Source organism: Amblyomma maculatum, chromosome 1, assembly GCF_055883805.1.
Source record: "Amblyomma maculatum isolate TAMU_Amacu chromosome 1, ASM5588380v1, whole genome shotgun sequence".
Lineage (NCBI taxonomy): Eukaryota > Metazoa > Arthropoda > Arachnida > Ixodida > Ixodidae > Amblyomma > Amblyomma maculatum.
Genome location: NC_139344.1, coordinates 116,435,067 through 116,458,010, shown reverse-complemented (window position 1 = coordinate 116,458,010; position 22,944 = coordinate 116,435,067). Strand labels below are relative to the sequence as shown.

Below are 22,944 nucleotides of genomic sequence, written 5' to 3'. Positions count from 1 at the left end.
TCGCAAATTCTAACATCCCCTAACCATTGCTTCCTCTGCAAGCACTTTGTTCATCGAAATAATGCAGAGCTCTCCCCTGTGGCGTGCTTCACATCCCCACGCTCATCTTCAAAATGTTGCACCCGGTGTCCCATACCATCCTCGGCAGTGCGGAATTGGGTTATCCGATTGATTGAGCCGTTGCCTTGCGCGTGATCGAACAAAATTTTGTAACAGTTCTAATTTGAGTACGTAGCTGGGGCTGCGAAAGACCTCGCGGATGCGAAAAATAGCTTGATGAAGTCTGTGAAGGTACTTCGGCTATGAAAATTTCCACTGTCTGTTGCATGTTTCAGTTGTATGTCTGGGGCGGCACAAACTGGTCGGCATCTTTCAGCAGCGAGAACACGTAGGCGGTTTTCTGTTATCGTCACGTTGGAACCGAACAAAGAGCGCATTTCCGTATGGTGGTTGCGTTCGGTCCATGCCCGTTTGGCGCAGTTTATGTCGGTGTTGGTGCAGCGGACGCTGTCCCTTTCGTTTACGGGATGGATGCGTAGGCACGCTGCATGAATTTGTGTGCAGGTTAAGTAGACGAGAGGCACGTAATACTAGCCATTTTTTTTTTATTTTTGGCGCCCGGCATGGAAATTTGAGTGCATGGGCTACTTTTCTGTATTCCGATGTCGTAGATATCGTCAATCGCTCATCACGCGCGGCCTTGTCTTCATGAGTTTTCGGGGCGCTGCCTAAGGCGGCCATGACAGTCGCTTTCATATGTTCCATAGTAGTTTCTTGGGGCTGGAGATCATCTGATATATCGCGGTCATATCGAGCTTGATAGTGGTAAATCGACGGGACTTGCCAGCATTACGCAAGCTGAATTATTTTTGCAGTAAATATAAAACTTGCTTTCATCCTTGGGTTCGAAATAGAGCTCGCTCGTCTGGGCCGTTACTCTGGATATTTTATCTGTTTGACATATTGATTGAGGAAGCTGGAATAGGGAGTTGAGTTGTACTCGGCGAAATCATTTCTATCATCACTTCATTTGCCAGCAGATAATTAGCAACCATCATTCGCGAGCAGAGGCATGAAGCGGTGGCGCTTCATCGTTATAAGTTGAAAGCACAAGGCTGTACAATGTCTGAGGATCAGAGATAGTCGAAATTATAATACGGAGATCTCTACAACGGCCTCCCTAATTCTCCATGTACGCTTATTCTCGTGCTTTTGCGTCATGATTTCCGTAATATAAGTAAACATGAGAGGCACAGCTTCAACATGTCTTGTTTTCTGTAGCGTACATCAATTATGTTCGATTTATTGTGGACCTGTGAGCAAGCGAACCGCGGATATAGTGTGGCTAAGAGCGAGCAGGGGAAAACTTCCGTGCTCGCGCGGCCTTTTTTCCGGTGCCTGCCTGGCTCGCTGCGCTCTAAACGGTGTTGCACCAGGCCGAGCTGTCGCCTCTTTGAAGGGACGCGGCCTACTTGGCCGTCGTAAAGAGTGGCAACTTGCTCTCTACGCCTTGCGCTGTCCTCTGCGGGCGGATGTGTCCTTGCCGTCGGGCGGCCAGAACCTTGTTCGGTCGTGTTTGGAGAGTTTTAATTTCTGGGCTATTCGTTCACCACCCAACCTATGACTCGTTCTCTCAGGTCACATGTTCTAGAATGACTTAGGAATTTTTCTTTTTTATTTCGTTTTGCTGCAGTTTTCTCGCTTTCTCTGAACGGAGCTTGTGTGGAATGAACGTTTTTGGTACTGGAAAATTGCGCTTTTTCGATTGTCGCGAAATTTGCATTGATTTCGCTGGCGGTCGGCGTTCTTCGGACTTTCCGAGCCGAAGCCTACGCGTCGCCCCTCGTGGACTAGTCTTGCTTCTAAAGCCCGGTTCTTTCTCACTGCGTCGCCCTGTTCCCGAAGCCGAGCGCGGTTCCGCTCCCCTTGCCGTTCGCGGCGCCGAGCACACGTTTTGTTCACCCGTGCGCGTTTCCACTCGGTTGTGCCCGGCGGCGCGCCACTCTCTGTCCGCGCTTGCGTAACAGCTTCGTGCGGCGGCCGAGCAACAGGTTCTCCTTTCGCCCCCCGTCTTTTCCTTCTGCACTGACCGAACCAGCTGCTGCTGCGCGAGTACGCGCCCGAGACTCGGCCCGTGGGGCACGGGACGCCCCTTTGTTGCCTGCACGCGCTGGGAACGCTCAGTCAAATCCCCCTTCGGACGCGCTTTCACGTGCTTTGATAGCGGATGGATAGAATCCGAATGAATCCCTTCTGTCGAGCCAAGCCGCTAGTGTTGGGGATGTCCGGCGGAGGTATGCTTCTGTTGGATCATTTGTTCCAGCGACCGCGGGTTTCTTTGGCGGACTGAGTCTCTGTGCATCGTACGGAGTTATTCGTTTCATTTTTCTTTTATGTACAAGTTTCTTATGCAGTGGTCACACCAGGAATATGGCTTGTTCTGTTGACGCCCCCGTTCTGTCGTCTGTCCCGGGGTTATTGTAATCGGGTGTTTGACTCGCTGCAAGCCATGTTCCTACTCGGCGTCTGAATTGAAGTAGCGTTCATGTCTTACGCCATTAGGTTAGAATTTGCGCCTGTAGGGATTAGCGCCTCTTGTCTGTTGGTACTTCGCACCGGTATGTCCTTTTCTCGGACAGACATGCAAATACACGCTATGAACGGCTCTGGTGCGTTGGTGTATTTCCAGGTGGCAGAGTAGCGTCTGATATAATCCATTGTGGAGGGCTTTGAGTGCAATTCAGCCACTCGAGCATTGTTAAAGTGCACCGCAGTCTCCAAGTGCGGGCGCATCTGCATTGCAGTTTCGCGGAGGTGCAGACGCCTCGGGTCGAACGCACTACATTTGGCTAAAGAATCGGAGCGCCCTTAGTATATCTGCGTTTCGTGGGAACAGTCAAGTTGGCGTTTCCCAAAAGCTGAAATGGTAAAAAAACGCTTCGCTAAATCCTATTGTGGCGACTGCACGCTCTGGCGATACTCATTTCGTGAACCCCAAATTTGCTCTTGGTCGTGTCTACTTGAAGTCTCTCGTAGATTGCGGTGCTCTGTTGCTGCATCTCGGGCCCTCAACACGAGGTTCAGCAGCGAGCGCCGCGACCAAATGCTCATGCTTGCTTGCGCGTGTAATTATTGTAGTCGCTAGCCGCACTTGCGAAAAATACTCATTCTGTTGTTTTTAGCGCTTTTCAGTCAAGTTGCATTCGCTGTACGCACAAACAATCCTCTAAGTGAGTAAGAAATGTAGTAACATGTCCTCTACTGCACTCCCTACGAGTCTACCCCCCAAGCCCTGGGTAGACTTTCATCACTAAAAATGCGGGATACCTAAGGTCGGCAACGGAAGCGGATCCTCACTTCAAAACATGCGCAGCTCTCGCAGTTACCAAGATTTTAGCCGCTATTTTAATCTCCTCTAATTGCTCGCCTCAGTATTTCTATGGGGCTGTTAAATGTGTCGATTGCTGGTTACATTCCATGAATGTTGTTTGTCATGGGAATATGCGAAGATTTGCCCCGGGGCTTGAAAGGAATTCCCTGTTTCTATATGGAGCGTGCTAGAGGGCAGAATACTCCATTTTTACTTCCTCATAGCGTCATGCTCACTGTATGTCGTTTTTTTTTTCATGTTATCTCGTATTTGTGACTTCGGTAGGGCGGATTTGGTGCCAAGCATATTTAATATAACGCTTGAGTCTACGTAGTATCATTCGTGGCGGTCATGGGTGTAATGCTTCTTTCTGGCTAAGTTCATGCTTGAGTCATGCACTCTTGGCTGGTGTCTGTGGTGCGCGTTTTCGCACTACATGGATAACGTCGGAGATCTCATTGGCCCCGTCAGCCGGCTGAAAACCATGTGGGCAGAGATCAAGCTACAGTCAAAAGTTACTAGTGGCCGCCTTTGATCGAGACAGTGTAAGCTCTCGAGCTCAGTCCGACGTGTCGGGGGTGCCGCGTAAGATTCGAGCCGGTGCTGATAACCGAACCTCTCGAGCGCGTACAGCATTGCGCAAGCTGTCGCGGTCTGCTTGTCTGCCCCTTCCGGTCGCGATCGTTATCCCCACTTCGCGTCCTTGAATCCCGCGCAGCCAGTTGGCGGCATTAACTGTTCTCGGCGGTCACAGCACCGCAGTAGCGCGCTGCCACGGAGCGTTTGCATTGAGCAGTTTAGTTTGGGCGCTATCTTAACCAACTGAATACCTCTAGGCAGGAACAAGGCGTTTGCTTTTATGCCCTCTTGCGGTATCGATGTTTGTCAATCGATGCGGTAGTTTTCGCCAACACGCCGCCAGTGTTCCTTCGCAATGACAGGCGTGCAGCTCCGCTACTGGCGTTCGAGCGGTGTAGGCAAGCGTGCGCGCAGCACTTCCTTCTCGCCTCCTTCGGCCACTTCCTTCCGGCGACGTTCCTTTCACCCGTCTACGGCCCCCGCTCTCCTGGCGTGTCGTTTCTGCCCCGTACGCACTCACGCACACCGGGCGGCACCGGCCTTCTTCCGCTACGCTGCGGACCCACTGAACGCGGCGGCTGCTCTCCACTCTTGAACTTGGTAGCGGGTCCCTTGGCGCTGGTCCCGTTCGGTGGCCCGGATTGCTCGGCCCGACCGACTTGTGCGGTGCGCGCCTCCTCGCGTGTGCTGCCGCCGCCTGGGCCTCGTTTCCCCCCGCGGCGCATTAATTGCATTGGGATTCTTTTGGGGGTCTCGCGCGCCTGCGTCCCATCTGTTAACAGTAGGAGGGAGAGCTCGCGGTCTCCACTAACGTTGGTATCCACGTCGTGCTTGTTCGCAGCGACGTGCAGCGATTGTTTCGGTCCTCACGCCCTCGACGACCCAGCAGCGCATGCGCTAGCAACAAGGACGTCGACCGTGTTTATGTTTAGCAGTGGTTTCGGCATTTAACGGTGCGCTTCCGCTCGTGGGGTGCATTACTAAAGTGAAAGTTTCACATATCCCATTACCACAGAGACCGGCGGCGTTCTTGTGACCGAACGATCGCAATCTTAAAACGATGACGTCATCGAGCGGCCATATATGACGCGCACAGCAAGCCAAGCATCCAGGCTTATTCGTGACCGATGCCACGGCCACTTCAGAAAGTTTTATGCGTGTAGTTCGTCCTTTATATTCGCAACTGACCGATCTCCATAGGGCGCCAGCTTTCCTGACACTCGCGTATCAAAATTGGGACATGTCACAGGATTTCTCGTTGTATATACCATACATGTACTAGGCAAACTGGGGGCTAGCTTGCGAAAGGTATTCGATCCAATGACGTATGAGGCTCCAATTGTCCGCTTTCAAACCGACTTTTCGGCGAATTCGGCTCCCAGTCTGCGTGTAAAACGCAGGCATACATGCCAAATAGAAGAGCATATAATATATGCAGTTTCATGTCATACTGCGTAACGTGGTAGTTCGGCTGCTGGAGTGTGTGAAAAGCTGGCTTCCCACTATATTGTGGTCAACGAAAGCTGTGAGCGCTGTATCGGTAATTGCGCAATTTACTCGCGGTTGGTGTTGCTTTCTTTCTTTTTGTTTGTTTGCCTTGCTAATGGCGTGACAGGTTTGAGGCAGGAGCGCTTTATTCTTTCCACGCCCGTTGTAGCCTTGGTTACGGGCAAAGTTAGCTGCGATTAGGAACCGTTCTGTTTACTTTGAAGACTTCGGGCCTTGAACTGTGGGATGTGGCCCGCCGGCTTCAAAAGTATCGGCCTTTATTCCCGAAAGTCGTGTCAGCTTCACGAGTTATTTAAAAGGCCTCGTTCCCAGGCAGTGCGCTTTCTTTGTAGAAGTGAAAAGAGGCATTGGTACTTTATTCTGCGTGAACTTAAGACGGTTAGCTGCCTTCGATAGCGAGGCGCCGGAGGACTCGCCCTCTCTTCCACCTCCAAGCATATATTGCGGCTCTAGCTACGCTTACGTGAACTCGGCAAAAGTCGAATCGGGTCGCCTTTCAGAGGGAAAGGGCAAAAATACCGATGAAGAGAGTGTAGGATTAGTCGTGCTTCTCAAAACTCGCTTTCTCTCGGATAATCAACTTGACCCGCATTGTAGGGTTCATTACAGAGGATATGATATTAAGCGTACCACCTTTCCAGTAGCTCTTTCTGAGCCATCCTGAAGTGGCGGCCGTCCGACATTTAGGTAAAACGGCGGATGTATTTTTCCACGAAGAAGGAGAGAGTGTGGTCCGGGAATGAGGCGTTTTGGTGGAAGTTTATTTATTTTATTATATTTCGTTTTTAATTTCCCTATTCATATTTATTTTGTTTGTACTGGTAGTGTTTTATCTTCCTTCTCCTATAGCCCGCGAGGGACGAAGTTTTCTCAACTCAGACCGCAGAAGGATATAAGTTTGAGACCCCTGGCTTACACATTTGTGTAATTATTGTACTTCTGCGGTTCTGTCAATCTTTCGGCACATCAACGGGAGGAGCCCTGAGAAGCGTACGGATGAGGTGTCAAAATGTAACGGTCTTATCCTTCGTAGTTATAAGCTCCGTGGTTAAATAGAACTTGCGCACACTTTCGCCTACCCTTCGCCTTTGCCCGCGGATCACAGCAGAACACGTCGCCGCCGGTCAACTCGCACTTCGCGCACATTGAAGCCGACCTCACGTTCTATCCCGAGTCGCGCAGGATTACCGAATTCCTGGAAGCGTTCCATCTTCCCTTGTCGTCGCATCTGCGGCCGCTGCTGGGTGCAGAAGCATTGTGTTTCGCTGGCTGGACACACTCGCAGAAAACGTTAGACAACGCTGCCGTCTCCGGTGTTCCTGCCGTATTGCTGATGCTTTGCCCTCCCTCGGGTACCCGCCGGCGTTGACTTCCAGTGCCGCTTCGTTTTTTGCCTTCCGGGGGTGCGTCGAACGTATCACCCTTGTACTGTAATATTTACGGATTCCGGCTAGTGCTCCTCACGCAACTTGCATGAGGCTATCGGCGTCATGGCCTCGAAGGTACGGGTTATAAATTAGGTCGAACACTTGTTCTACACTTCCCCGATCTCGTACGTCACACCCTGTTGAGCAGGAACAATTCAAGTTCTAAGTACAGCCATTGTCAAAATTTCTGAAGTCAAGGCGTTTTGTCCTTTTACTGCTGGGCCATATTGTGTTCCGGATTTCTTAAATAGGGAAAGGAACTCTCGCTCTCACCGCTTCGAAATTGGGGGCTTGCACAGCTTAGAAGCAAATCTCCCTAGGTTGGTTAATTTTGACAACGGCTGCACTCTGATTTAATGGCTGTTGTGACGAATACTAATAGGTTAGTCAGGTGTTGCACATATCGGAACCGGTAACAAGCAGCCAGTAACGAGAGAGAGAGAGAGAGAAAAAAAAGCACCAAATAGGAGTACAGGAGGGCACACTGTTATCGCTGCCAGTCAGGAAGTTTCCAGCTTGAGAGGATCTCGAAGGCACATTAAAGTGAGGTTACGGCGGATTTATCTCGCGGCATTCCGTTTTCGTCGGTTCGTGCTCTCTCCATTCTCATGCGTTGGCGAGCCATCGGCGAGCATTGATGAAGCGCTCGGCACCGTTGGCCCGGGAGTCAGGGCGATGCTTATCGGGTCCTCGAGCAACACTGTGCGCTGGCTCATGCCTTCGAACCGGAACCAGCAAAATTGAGCGCGCATTGTAGGCCCATTTGCCGACGCTTCCGTCCGGTTTCAGAGCCGGGCCGATGTGCGTCCCTTTCATAATTCATGGCTGGGGCTTCCTGGCGCCACAGCAGCAGCGCGCGCTTATGCGCATTCTTCGGCGCCGCGGATGGATTATTGGCGAGCTGATAAACGGACGCGATTGTCTCGCTAGGGAGCGGAGGTTTTCAGACCGGGTGAAGGAGATGTCAGCCGCTCGATGAACAAGCCGAGCCCGTTGGTTTTCTTTTTTTTTTTTCTTTTTTTCCGCTGCCAGGAACAGCGCAGAAACACGCGGAAAAGCGTAGGGCAGGGAAATCATCCTTTAGAAAATCCCAACATCCTTTAGAAAATCGCCCGCGGAACGAAATAGATGCTTTCGTGCTCCCAGAATACAAATCAGAAAAAAAAAGAAAAAGAAAACCCTGCTCTGGAAGCGCGTTACCGCACATATGCCCATTTTAAATAATCAGAGCTTTCCTGGCCTTTACCTGCCAACCACGTGCGGAGAGGCATGCGGCCTGAACTCTTTTTGAGGTGGTTACCGAATTGTCGCGTGCACAAGCGACGACGCGAACGGCCATGTGGAGGAGGGCGGGTGACGGCGGCGAAGGCCGGACGAGGCGATGTTCCGGCAGGAGCGAGGCGCGCTCCGCGATGGCCCGCTTAGATTGTGTGCGCTGCTCTCGGGCGCGTGCGTGTGCTGCGCGCGCGTAGACACACACTGCGTCCACCGCGTGCGGAGTGAGCGCGCATGTGCATGTACCATGCTGCGATTGCGGCGTCCCGCGGTGTACGCCACTAGCGGGCGATCACCGCCGCCGCTCCTTTTGTGCCTTATGGTTCCTGGCCTGGTTCTTTTTTTTTTTTTTCCGCCTCCCATGCGCTGTCTTGATTTGTCAATAGGGCCCTATGCATATGCACGCCGCCCTGGCTTGTCTGCCCCCCCCCCCCCCCTAACCCACGTTGTGATGAATGAATGGGAACGCGCAATTCGCTCCGCCGGTCTTGCATGCGAAACCCTTTCCCTCTCGCTAGCATAACGTAGCGCGACCACATCCGACTGAACGTAGCGGGGCACGGGTTATACTGGCGAGTCTAGCAAATACCGCACTGAGCGCATCATATTTTGAACTCGGATGAGCCTTAGGTGGTGTTGCCACCTTCCTTCCTACTGGCGTCCCAGCCCCTGAGGCTTAAACCTACCCCTTCGCTTTCTTGAATGCTCTTCTCTGCGTAGCAGTCTGAGGGAACGTCTTTATCGGGACGTCACTATAATTTCTATCATGCCAATTTCGTAGGTGTCGGCGAAGGGTGTTTACATTTAGATAAGTCATGTCATTATTAATATTATCATTATTACTACTGCGCATACATTCGTTATCATGCATGACAGGCTGCAGAGTTCCATTGTAGGGGGAGAGGGCAGGGATATGGGATTTTGTGGTACAAAAGCAGAATGATCGAGGGACGAGAGGAACCCTTAGTGCGCTAGCCAGTGCCTATGTCAGGATAGTTTACAGTCATCAGTATTAATAGGAGCGTTGTTACTATAGCTGCCTAAATGAGTGCGAAAAAAAGAGCAGGGGGGGGGGGGGGTACAACCATCGCTATACAGTGCCGAGAAAAAGAAAAACTGTGAACGAGTAGAATACTTGCGAAATTGGTGTCATGCACTTCCTAACTTATCGGATTCACTGAAACGAACTCTACTGTAATCATCCTGAAGACGGTTCCCGGTGACGTATGAGAGCGTAGTTCTGAGCGTTAGTGCTGCTGAAAATACGTTTTAATACTGCGGCTGCTAAACGAGCGAAAATGCTAAGTGGCTGTAAAATGGAGAGAATATATATATTTGTGGGCTTCCTACATCTTATCTAGTGCTACGAACAGAGGGCCATTAGTCGGCGCTAGGTGAAATAAAGGTGGTGTTATAATCTTCACCATCATCAAACCTCGTTCGTATAGCGTTTCGTACCGTCTGGCTACTCCTGTTTGGTCGAATTGGTCTATTTGCTTGCTGCGTATGCAGGGTTGTTCAAAAGTTCTTAGACCCCCGGAGATAGTCGAATTAAAGCAAAATGTTTATTATTAAAACTTTATAAAGAGCGCGGATGATCTGCAGAATCACACGGGTGGATGCAGCTGGCGCGTCTCGTCTCTCCCGCTTCCGGCCTTCGTCTCGTCCGCACTCCGAGTCCAGCACTCCGAGGCGTCGAACCTTCGTGCTCTTATCCAAAGCCGCAAACTCAGATAGGTCTCTCTAGCCGATGATTCTCCGCGCGAGCCGAGTCGTAATGGTGGCTGGGGGTTGAAGAGAATGGGAGTACGCGCTCGTTTCACTGTCTTCTAGGGCCGCAATGATTCCTGTAGAGTTGGGCTGCGTGTCGTGGGCAAAGCAATAAACAGTGTGCTTGACAGAGTCCCGTTATAGGGTAGTAACGACGCCTTTCTCATTTCTTAGAGCCTCGATAATTTTCCTGGCATCACAAGTGCTGGTGATACCCCTAAGAAACGCACCCAATGACCTTGCGAGGTCTGACAACCTCTGTGCATGATTAATTGCGCAGAGGTTGTCCCCCCATGTAAAACCCCTGCATAGGGGCATTTGAGGTACGAATAAATAAATAAATTAGGCGTTCCGGTTAGGTGAGCTGTCTCGTCGTCTTTTTATGACTCTTAGCTTGCGTGGCGCCGTTTGCTAAAAAGAGTTCTTTCAGTTTTTCCAATGAGTGGTTTCTTGCAAACATAGGGGATTGTAGGCTCCGCCCTTGCCCACGAAACCCGCAGGCCGAGCGAATGGCCGCACATCGTGGCCGCGCGAAACCCGGCAGCGTTTAAAAGGCAGCGTTTCCCAGAAGACCGGAGGTCCGCCTTCCTCCGCGACTTTCTCGCGCGGTGGCGGAGACGAGGAAACCGCGCGCCCGCTTCCCGAAAGGGGGGCGAAAGTTGCGTGGCGCGGCTGTGTTACGTGAGCACCGGCGGCGTTGCGTCGACGGGGACCGCGGCGGAGCGCAGGAGAGCGGCGCCTTCTCTCTTCCCCCGTTGCCGAGCCATCGCGCGTGCGCCGCCCGGCCTGGCTACGCCACCACCGCGCTCGCGAGGCTCCGGGTAGGCAGCGGCGGCGAGTGGGGCAGACCGGCGCCAAAGTGGGCCAAGTGTGGAAATAATGTGCCGTCCGACCGTCAAGTGCAGGAGACTGGAACGAACCTGCTGCTGTGTGCCCCTCCTCTCCCCTGGATGAGGATGGCGGAGGAAAAGAACGACGACGGACGCGTGGTTACGTCACTGAGAAAGAGAGCTCGTCAGAGAGCGCCATCTGAAGCGCGAGCAGGAACGGGAATTTTTCCTTCGTGGCGGCCGATTCGCTGGCTTGGCGTGGCCCAGCGGCGAATGTGAAGGCGTGGTGTGCGAGGAAAACACAAAGTGCTGACAGAGGTCCGTTTCTTTCTACCGCAAGGGTAGCCAGGGAAAGGAGGTTCCTGTAATAGCCGCCGCTGGTCGCAAACGCCTCGGCAAATAGGTTGCTGTTGGAAACATTTTTTGAACGGTGCCTGATCGGTGGCTGAAATTATCATTACACGGGTCGGCGTGTGCCGCCCCGAAGACTTAACAATGGGCGTGATCGGAAAGGGACAACGTGAGCATTCCGTATTGGCTTTGAGACAGAAGTGCACCCCCAATCAACGAAGGGAAATGGTGTTCAGATTTAAAAACGGGAAGGTAAAATAGGTACGAGGAGGTAGGGGGGCATATAAGGTTTGAAATTTCCGGCCCCAAAATACTATGGGCATTTCCTCAGTGTCAAATTAACTCCTCTCGGGATTTTCCTGCCTGAAAAAGACTCCTTTTGTTGTAACGCAGCGCAGTTATATCTCAGGCCACAAATACATGTGTACATACTTCAGTTGCGACTTCGCTTTCCTTTTTTTTTTCTTTTTTTTTTTAGCTATGGCTAACTGTGTTTTTGTAAAATTAGGAACGCTGCCAAAGTGTATTCGTGTGCTACTCTTGGCGGCTGTATATATGTCTTGCGGCCACAATCGATTGTGTAAGCGGTATTCAATACCGTTGTTAGCTAGGCGCTGAGCAATTCCGAAATAGTCATTCCTTCTCTGCTCCAGGAAACGGCAAGACCGTTATGTGCTATTTTCATGGGCGCTCCCATAAAGTGCTCGTACGTTGAGGTTGAAGCTTTGATATACGTATATAGTGCATCCATTTTCCGCGTCCTTTGTTGTTGTTGTTTTTTTTTTCTCTCCTCAAGTGTCCCTGCTTTTAACATTCTGCGTTTTTGTCAAAATTCGTCACCGCTTTCTGCTTCCGTCGAAAAGCGGCCGTCGCGGTGGGGTTTCGTCCTGCGTCCTTGGCTGGGTTCAGTGGTTGAGCTGCATAGCCACTGAGCTACCGCTGCGGGGCTTCTGCAGAGTAAAGTACCAGCAGTTGATTGAACGCTAGTGTAGTCTGTCTTGTTTTGTCATTTTGCCTTACATCTATAGGTGATTCCGAATATACCTATGCAGTTTGTGTGTAGTATTGCAGCTGAATGTTTTTTCTTTCATTTCTTGGCGCTTTGAGGTGAAGGAGAGAGAGAGAGACCTTATTATTATTATTATTATTATTATTATTATTATTATTATTATTATTATTATTATTATTATTATTATTATTGGGAGTTTCATTACAGTGACATCTTTCAAAGTAGCTCCCCTCACTAAAGAGAAGCGCGTGGTTGCGCATCTTGCCAGCCGCGCCATTAACCTTCGCTCTATCGGTGTTAAACCGCGCGCATTTTGTCATTACGACATTGTACTCGTGTGTGATATATATCTCCAGAAAACGTTTCGGCAGTCGATCAATTCATTGCCTGGCGGCTCATTGTTGCCCTCTCTTTTGTTCGTGTGCTGGTAACGAAGTGTGGCCACAGCACGAGGCACCGAACGCATCGCAGTTTTCGCGCGTGTAATTGCACTGCGACCCTCGGTCGACGAACAATGAGGCAATGTGTAGCAGGGACGGCGTACTTTGCATTAAACCGTGCGTCTCCACCCCCTTTCGTGCCTGGAGTGAACAATCGTCCGAAGGCGCCTTCGCACGTAGCGGGTTTGCGGCGGCGGAAAGCCCTTTGTACGACTGCCAAGTACCGCGTGTACGCTAATACGTTAACCTCTGCTTTGGCGAATATCCTCCGTTTCTTTTTGTGTTATTTTATTTGGTTATTAGTTGTTAGCTCGCGCTTCTCAGTTCCTGCATGCGTCCGGGAAGCTCACTAATCGCACTCAGCCATCTCAATATTCCGCGCTGCTGATCGTTACTTTGCGCATTTTGTAATAACAATAATAATTGGTTCACAGGAAAGAAAAGGCGCAGTATCTGTCACACTTGTTCTGTGGACACCTGAACCGCGCCGGGGAAGGTAGGAGAGAAAGAGGAGCCGTAGTGGAGGGCTCCTGAGTAATTTCGACTACCTGGGGATCTTTATCGTGTGCTGACATCGCACAGCGCACGGACGCCACTTAGTTTAGCCTTCATCGAAGCGATAAACGCCTTCGTTTGCTGTTGGGTGGGTGTTCACTCTGTGAGTTTCTCGAAGATGTTTGCAGCACTACAAAAGGCAGGAGGATCCTGGTCCATTCAGGATCACGCGCTCTATAATAGGCAATTGTGCTTTGAGTGCCTCTCGCGCCTACGCACTATACAATACATAATTCTGCTCCTGCTGTCACTGGCCCCACCAATTCGGGGCCCGAGAGGCGCGTATAGGACCACAATTCCTTATTTTAGTGCGCATGTTCCTGATTGGACCAGGTCACCCCAGCCTTTCGCAGGGCCGCAAACAGCTTGTGAGACAGCTTGGTGTATTGCCACTTTTAGCGTAACAGTTTTCCTGAGTCGGTCAAGATATATTAGAAACGGACATGTTGTAGCAGGTTGCCCCTCGTGTCGTGAGTATTGTTCCTCCGAGCGATCTCATTTGTACACAACTGAAGTGGTCACTCCTTTGCGGTGCCGTTTTGACTAAAGGGCAGACCTGATTTCCACTCATATTAGCGCGGTTTCGATTACTAATGTTCAGTCCCCTAGTAGAAGCAACTTGTTCGTACGTCGTCTTAATCGCTTTTATCTGATCAGACCTCGGGTACCGGACCCATACGTAACACGGCCAGTCAGCGAAGTATTTCCGAAGGTACGCTACTTTTATGTTTGGATCATGGCTCAAGGCGTCTGAGGTGCTTATGGTTCGCAAGACTATCTCCTTTTCGGAATGTGCCACCCCGGCTCACTCGGATGTCACTGTCTCGACTGTGCGCGTCACCTTTTACGCGAGGGCGTTCGTTGGGTGGAAAGGTCGTCGCCATAGCCCAGTTTCGACTCGGGTTTTGTCGCAAGTGTTCGGAACATGGTTGCAAAAATGGAGGCCTGCAGTTTAGGCGGTGCTGCTTCTCTTACGGCGAGGTTCAGGTATCCACCGTGTACCGCGACGATACTGCGTCTTTCCTTTTCTATAAATCAATTTAAAGATCAAGTGTAGCTGTCCGCCGGAAAGTGAGACAAATGATGTGCCTTCCTTTCCCCGAAGCCGACGTAAGCAAAAAATATAATAAAATATTGCGGGATGAAAAGGCGGCGTTAAAACGTTATTGCGTTTACCCTTAAGGCGAAGCTTGAGCGTCCCTCTATTTTTTTTTTTTTTTTTTTCTATATGGCAAATCCAGTGTTGTTGTTGACTCCGAATGGGTAAGCAAGAGCGGGTCCCGGTGAGTCGTTTTATGTGCGACTGTTTTTTTTTTATTTTTTATTATTATTATTATTATTTTTTTTTTTCACACCTGCGCTGCTTCAGAGGGCTTGCTGCCTCGTTCCTTGAGAGCACGCTGCTTTGTTGTGGATGCGTCCGGCGGCGAGTGGAAGATACGCCGTGCAGTGAACGCTGAGCCTCTTGATGCACAGCTGTGGACACAGTTTGGAGAAACGACCCGCTCGGCTGTGTCGTAATCACGGGCTATTCTGTATCAGCTTAGGATCTCGCGTCAGTCGTTTGGATTGCGTTCCTGCCTTCTCTGTCCTACTGTATTGTTAACAACGTATAGGACTCCGGACGTGTTGAATCGTTCGCGTGTTTCACGTTGGACAGGTTTTCGACGTATCTTTTCTCTATCCCGTCTGTTATCTCTCCTCGTTAAATGGTTTGCATTATTTCCAACGTTTCAGAAGGAAATGATGGTTGGCATGGAAAGCCTGCCTCTTAAGAAGAGCTCAAAATCGTTGCAGGCGTTTGGTAGTGCTAATCACCGCATTAAAGCGTCCGAAATTAATTTACCCTGCTGTGTCCGAAGTACTGGCAGCGTTAGCCGTCGAATCAAGTCATTAAATCCTCTTTTCAATGTAAGTATTTTTTTTTTTGTTATCTCTGTTTCTTTTTGTACAATTATTTTCAACGTTTGCTTTTTGCAACTAAAGTAATTTCGGCAGGTACTGCGCTGACCAGTCTAATCACAGCAGGAAGCGAGATCATTTTTTTATGCTTAACTATCAGAAAGTCAGAATATCGGAATTCATGAGCTTGCACTTTCGTCTGTGGTCAGATACAACTGGAAGACCGCAGCATCGAATGCTCTTCAAAGGATGTTTGCAGCAATTGGTGTTGGTTAGTTCTCGTTACCTTGCAGTTAATCCCTTAACGATAAATCGCTGTTGGCTAATCGATGTCTGTTTTAAATAAGATTAAAAGCGACTTGATGAAAATCTGTCGCTTCCTTTTTAGATGCATTTTCTGCAGTGTTCTTGAGTTGTACCCCACTGACTATAATGGCTACCTTTTTGATTTGGTGAAGAAGAAATGCTTTCCTAGCGGTTATTTCTCGTTACGGAAGATTTATGTGTGGCGTTCATTACTCAGTTATTTGGTAGAGGCTACGGTAAGAAATAATAAAAGAATTTGTGTGTTAGGAATTAGTTGTGCCGACGCTAACATCACAATCGCGGCGTGTAGTCCCCGCGCGAATGGGCTTTATCACTGTTAGCCGTGTAAGCTCGTTTGTGCAGCCGATGTTGTTGTATTGGTAACAGATAACTTTCTCGCTCAGCTGCTGAACTAATGGGACGCCCTCGCGGCAGGTGTGGCTTGGTCCAGATGAGCGCACTCGTGCGGCCGGAGGTTTGGACGTCAGTCGGTTCGGGTGTAGTGCAGCGATTGGTTTGACGTCATCGAATGTGACGCTGCCTGCGTTACGTGGCCGCCACTGACGCCCACCGTTTGCAGGGTGGTCTCGCAAGGTTAGCTGCTAATCTGATTTCCGGGACAAGTGACCGTTTGCTGGTCGGCCGACACTGTGACGCCGTTGCGCTCGCTTGGCCCCCCTCTCTCCTCTCTCTCTCTCTCTCTCTCTCTCTCTCTCTCTGTGGCCGTGCACCGCGCATCGCGCGTTCGGAAGAGTCGAAGGCTGGCCGAAGCCGTCGCGCGGGCGTGGCCCTTGCTTCGTCGGGGCGTGGTGCCTCCCGGTGCGTGTAACGTGCGCGGTGAATTCCTGAACAGCCGCCGCTCTCTTTCCTCCGCCGCGGAGTCTTCGATGGTGCGACAGGCGGTGGCTCGGGAGTCTCGCCCGTTGCCCTCTAAGAAAGGGTTGGCGCGATTAATCACCAGTCATCGATGCGTGGCCTGCGCGCTGCCATGGCGTGTGAAAAATAGGCGCCCTTTCTGCAATAGCCGCGCACCGTGCGAGTGGGTGTAATACTGTATCGCGTGTATGGGCGCCGGTGCTTCCTCCGCTGCGGTGTGGTGTTTCGCCTTCTGTTCGCTGTGGCGGCAGTCCTTTTACCCGCGCTTCTATATATCTGCGGTCGTAATTTCGCACTTTCGCCTCGCTCGGTGTCCGGTCGAGAGCGGGCCGCGAGGCGCAACTCCCACGCGCGGCGCTAATTGATAGACGGCCCAACGGCGGCTGTTGGACCGGTTCTCGCCCTCCCCCGCCTGCGACGAGGCGTGCGTCTGTCTGTGCGTGCACGCGCAGCGGACACGCCGGCGCCCGGTCCAATCGACGTGACATCGAGGACCAGGTGTGGGTCGGGTTAATCTGGAGCAGCTGCGAAACGCCTGCCGGCTGCAAAAACGACTGCCCTCATTGGCTCCGCAGGTTGTAATAATAACAGCATCGTCGTTATCAAACTTGTTGGCTCATTAGCCGGGAGAATAGAATCTATGCACTACAAGGGTGGTCAAAAGCTCGCAGGCTTCAGGGGGCACCTCCTGCTGCATGGGATGCCAATAAAGCTGCCGAGGCTTTCAGAGGTGAGAATGATAATTATCCTACCCTCCACGGAGATTTTGAGCTTCGAGGGTGTCGTAATTTCGCGACCATGATTTCGCGCAGTGATAAAAATGACGAATCAGAGGGTACTCAAATGGAGCACTCAGAGGCCCACAATGCGGGCACTACAGATTGCGCTCGATGTGTTGAATTTGTTGTCTAGGTTGTGCTCTAATAAGCAGGTCCTGGTAGCTCTTGCGTTCGCTTAAAGGGGTCGTGAAACGTTTTCCGGAAATTTTGCACGGCTTGGTTAAATGTAATCCTTGTCCTGCATCATATAATATACCTCGATTCGTTTCACCGCCCGCGTTGATTTAATAGCGACAAAAACAGAATTTCGGTTTCCTAGCGCGCGTCCTCCTCAACTCAACAGAGACGTCATAACGCTAAGCCAATGAGAAGCTCCCGTTTCCGGAGCCTGCTGAGCCAAAGTTGACTGAGCTCGGTGTATTTTAGAGGTTCTATTGTGCCCTACTCTACGCTCACACAGGGTTTTTTAATATGGCCGACGCCTAGGTTCCTCCGTGGATTCCAGCTTCGCTGCTATAGTTAACATAGTCGCTACTGTTAGAACGTGGTTACATCGTGGCCTTTGAGCCTTATGCCGACGCAACTTTTCGGGTGCCACGTCGGCGAAGATGGAGCCTGCGACCGGTACAGTAACACTTGTGTCGAGAGGCCGCGGTAACCGCTGCACAACTCCGGCTTGCAGAAGCCCCGACTGTCAGCCTCCCGATCCCAGCCGTTTCGGAACTACGGATTGGTATGTATGTCCGAGTCTTGCAGCCTAGCCTAGGTTTGACCGTTGCGAGAGTGCGCAATCGCTAACCGAAGCTTTCGAACAGGTGCAGCTGCGGGCGGTGCGTGCCGATGCCTACTGCTATTGAGAGCATCTGGCGAGATCCCGGCGGCGACTACGTAGTTGAAGCAGCCGTCTGGGTGTTACAGATCATCCGCATTTACTCCAAATGCTTCTTGATCATGGACTGCTAGTCGAGAACACAAGGTAAGAACCTTAAGCGAAAGGCGACATAACTTGAACAAGCGGCCACCTGTTTTTCATTTTCTCGAGCAAGAAATACTGTAAAGAAATCTATTGCGGAAGGTAGTGTTAATAAAAGAAAGCTTCCCCTTCAACGTTACTTACTTGCGGTCATCTACACTGTCTACAGTGTCGATATTGCGCCACGTTAGCGCGAACACAACATCGCTGGTTTTCATATTTTTCTTGTTTTTCGTAGAAGGTGCGCATGGGGGAGCATGAAGTTTCACCATGCGAATTACTGGTTTGCTTAATTCCATGCACGAGTAAATGAGAAAACACGCATCATCTGATAGTGTGAACTTGCTAAATGGAAAGGGCATGCACATTGATGTGAAGTAACGGCAAAAAAAAAAAAAAAAAAACACTGTCCGGACACATTTGCTTGTTTTATTAGCCAGGTATGACCCTCAGCAAGTGCAGCACTTCAGTACATGAATACGTAAGGAATGCCACAAGAAATGCAGTAAATAAGTACAAAAGCATTCTCATTTCGGAGGACTCTGTGCTAAGTGAAATTGCATGCAATGAAGTAGCCTGTCTCCTGCAGAAGTCGTGGAAAAATGCACTAAAAAACGACACAGAAGAGAAAAACACACAGAGCAGGACTGGCTTCTGCAGACGATCACTAACTAGCCCGACAACTCTTGTTATAGCCTGTCCCCACTTGTTGCCAGAACAATCACCATACCAGCACTCAAAGTTTTATTTGCTAGTTTTTTTTGTTTTTTTTACCCACTTGCATTAGGTGAGTGTTGCATAGTGTGAAAATTTAATTTAAAAAATTGTCTGACTTCACTGACACCTCCACACAGTAAACCTCTCCAAAATGCTTTGACACTGACATCTTACATGCGCTGATATGTGAGAACCAAAAAAAAAACGACATTCTTCCAAAGGCCAGTACACCGAAACTTCCACAGCTTGAGTAAGTGTTGGAAATTTTGCAGTTAGCAAATGAAGTTATAGAGCAGTTTTGCGACACTTGCAGAAAGTTTGGTACGTGGCGTGTTGTGGGAAAACAACTGAGAGCCGTTGACAGAAGTGGACTTGTCGTTTATGGCTCTTTCGAATAGAATGACTCTATGCACAGAGCTGCTTAACGCATAAGTCGCATACTTAACATCTTCGTGCTATGCGGATGATATCAGCGTGGACCCCGCCTCAACTCTAGTTTAGAGGGTGTAAGACGACTACCAGGTTTTGTTAGGCAAAAGCTGCATTGCCTTCAGGCATTATTTTGCTGCAGTAGCAAATTATGATTGCACTGGAGTTCTAATATTGGGTGGGTCTCATTCTCTCTCAATCACCTGCAGCAGAATTCAAAGTTTGCCATACTTCCAGGGAGAATAAATTGACAGTGAAAGTTACACTGTACAGCTTCTGTTAGACGGGAATTAATTGTACAGATGCATGCATAACTTTCAAATTTGTAAAATACCTAAACCACATTTTCATTTTGCTATGCTGAAAAGTAAATATTGTTTTTTTCTCTTGTCAACAGGAGGCACCGCTACACCTGCTACAGCCAGCTTGCGCACTGGCTTTGGGGATGCCTCGGCAGACATTACAGTAAAGTCCTCCCTATTTGTGATGCAAGCCATATAAGGGAAAGGTTTCCATCTGACAGTTACACTGGTTTCCAGTTTGCACAAGGTTTGTAGAGTCATCACCTTATTCATTCTGAAACAAGCCAGTAAACATGAGAAGAGAGAACTGCAGGACAGCTGGACTAATAACTGGAATTTTACTAAAGGATAGAGGGAAAAGAAGACTTGCACAGAAATGCACATGTAAAAAAGGCCCCAAAAGACTGTTGACCGACTTCTTAACCACACACACGTCCTTAGCCTTTGCAGTATAGTGTGCCTTTGGATCTGTGGCTTCCCTTTTGTAACGAGTGGTCCTTGACCATAAGGAATTTGCTTTTTTGAGATGATTTTTTAGACCCTTTCTGCTTTCCACGCTTTCACTGCTTTGGGGTTTTTCGTGCACGTGCATTTCTGTGCGAATCTTCTTTTGCCTCTTTCCTTCAGTAACATTTCAGTTGTTAGTCAAACTTTGTCTTGTGCTCCCTTCTCACATGTTTCGTCTTCTGGCTGGTTTTAAGATGAATCAGTGCCAACTCTTCCAGTTGTTAGTCTTGTTGATATCACTAGCCTGACTGCACCCACTGCTGGGCAAATGCCTCTCCCATATCCATCCGAATAACCCGATCCTGTGCCAGGTGCATGATTCTCGCAAACTTCCTAATTTCATCTGCTTGCCCGAGTTTCTGCCGCCCCCTGCTACACTTGCCTTTCCTTGGAATCTACAAGACATATATAGAACATTTAGCCTGTTCAACGCAGTTCTGCTAAAACGTTATCATACTTATCGCATAAATAGTGACGCTTTCCTTGAAACACTTGTAACGCTGACTCCAGTTGAAAAAACGTATGGCACACGAAGCAGTGAGGTCTGGAAGATTCCCCATACCCGTACCAACTATGGCCGCCAAATGTTGATGTACATGCTACCACAAGCTCTTAATTCCTCTGTTAACAAGTCCAGCTAATCTATACTACAACAGTATATGTCCTCAAATCAATATACTGTTAACACATGCAGTTCTGTACCACCCAATAATAGTCCTATCCTCTAAATGTACTTTGTAATATATAAAGCCGTCGTTATGTTTATAATGGCTTTTTCTTGTTTTGTTGTGTTTTGTCCGCTGCTGTATTGCACTGTAAGCGGGGTGCTAGCCTTTGTCAAGCCATCGCAGGCTTTTTGCTAGCACCCTGCAGCATCACGAGTACTGTATAATCAGTGTTGATGCTAAATAAAATTATTTGTATTTTTATATATAGGCTCACCTAGAATGAATTTTGTCTACTCACTCCCCACCTATACCTTTGACGGGTAGAATTTTTCTTTTTATGGAACTGACCGCAAATACATCATAATGGGGGAGGCATCATAATAGATGCCTCTCCCATATCCATTCAAATAACCCGATCCTCTGTCAGCTGCATCCATATGATCCCCACAGACTTCCTAATCTCATCTGTCTGCCCGAGTTTCTGCCGCCCCCTGCTACGCTTGCCTTCCCTTGGAATCTACAAGACATATATAGGCTCACTTAGAATGAATTTTGTGTACTCAATCTCTGACTATACCTTTGTCAGATGCATTTTTTTTTATTTAGCACTGACCTCAACGCATCATGATTGTGAAGCTGTATATACAGATTTGTATATTTAGGAGAGAGGAAGACAGTGAAGAAGCATGAATAAAAGATGTCTTGCTCTAGGTCAACTGCCTTTAGCCTGAAAATTTTGAATGCACTGATGAACATGCGGCCAACCAATAAATTATTTTGAAAGCAACATGTCTCTCTTTAACACTCATTTGATAACATTAGAGCATGCCCAAATGTACTACAAAGTGGTGGTCCTTGTGGCATTGACAAACCTAGATTTTTGAGTTGCCGCATTCACCTTTACATGGCCTCGAAAAATAGTGGCTCATGGGGAGTAGAAAAATCGAACAGTTTTTTGCAAAAGCTGCTTTGAAAGGTGGCCACTATTTGCAGCATTTCGCAGTCTCATTCAGAAGCAAGCCAACATAATCTGCAATCTGTAGACATGCATACAATAATATGTGCCTTATACTTTGAAATGTACCAGACTTTAACCAGCCATAAAACAGCGTGCTGAAAAGGTATGTACAGTAAAGGTTCCTTCGTTTATGATCATACTCATAGTTTGCATGGAAACATCTGCACTAAAACCTGCATGACGAGTTAATTGGCCTGCTGGTTGAATATACCACCAACATGCTGGTAATACAATGAACTTCGTCGGTGCTGGGGTCAAGTCTGGAAATATAAAGTTGGGATGATTTAATTGTGAAATCTTGTGCTGCTGAATTCAGTGCAGGCTAGAATGTAACAGGATTAAAGGGCAGCTGTAGACGTAAGGGCAGCCCACATTGTCACTGCATCTTATGCGTCCTAGTGCACATATCTACATACCGTGCATGTTTTGCTAGTAAACAATGTAACCACAGATTTGCGAAGCTCCAAGAATGCTACGCTGATGCTGTCTGAGTAGCTGCTTGTCGCTGAATATTGTGAAAGCCTTTTGATGGAACGAAAACTGCTTGGTGAATACTTATGCAGAGTGAGTTTGGTCAGGAGAGCAGGTGATATGTACGCCTTCGCAATTTAATCATACAAGCACAGACTGTATGATACTCATACAAATTGAAAAATATAAGGGAAGGAATTGAACTAAAGACTGCGGTTCGACAGTCCAAACTTCTGCTACATGTGCTTTGGGCTGTGTGTGCTAGCCCGCTTGCAATCTGATCGCCCGAGCCAGGAAAATGGTGCACACCCATATGAGCACTACTCCCAGTACTCTTTAACATGTACACAGAAGTGCAGGTGCTTGGGATAAACCTTGGCGGCCGCAATGCACCTCAAACAATGGCATGTTATCCAGAATAGCAGGTTGGGTTTGTTGGTTTTCCATCCTTAGGTAACAGCGCAAAATGTGGACGGGAGCACAAGCCGAGAAGACGAGACATTATGTCGTCTTCTCGTCTGGTGCTCCCATCCACGTTTTGCGCTGTTACTTCAGAATGTGACATGCCTGCCCAATATCTACATAATTGTCACACGAACCACTTTGTGTGTATTTACGACTACTTGCACAACACCGTTGCCACCCAATGATGACGAGCAGCTGAACAGCAGTTTTTCACGTGCACTCCGCTGCCATTAATCACAAATGCTATCACTCTACGACTTCCCATACCACCCCACCCAACCTTTGTGTGTAATGACCCAACCTTTGGTGCATTTGCATGTTCTCGGGATACTGAAGAAATCCATGGTACCAATTAGTAGATTCAAGCAACTTAATCTGACATACATCTGGTGAGAATATTAGAACTATATTCATGT

General features: G+C 49.1%; 1 protein-coding gene and 1 long non-coding RNA gene across 2 annotated transcripts in view; both read left to right on the top strand.

Moving 5' to 3' along the window:
• ftz-f1 (ftz transcription factor 1) overlaps positions 1-22,944 on the top strand; it is a 291,716-nt gene that overhangs the window by 173,209 nt on the left and 95,563 nt on the right. The gene's annotated exons all lie outside the window — the stretch shown is intronic.
• On the top strand, positions 17,398-21,852 carry LOC146203677 (uncharacterized). Its single transcript, XR_014703899.1, has 3 exons — positions 17,398-17,711; positions 17,794-17,954; positions 19,495-21,852. It is a non-coding gene; the product is annotated as an uncharacterized LOC146203677 (long non-coding RNA).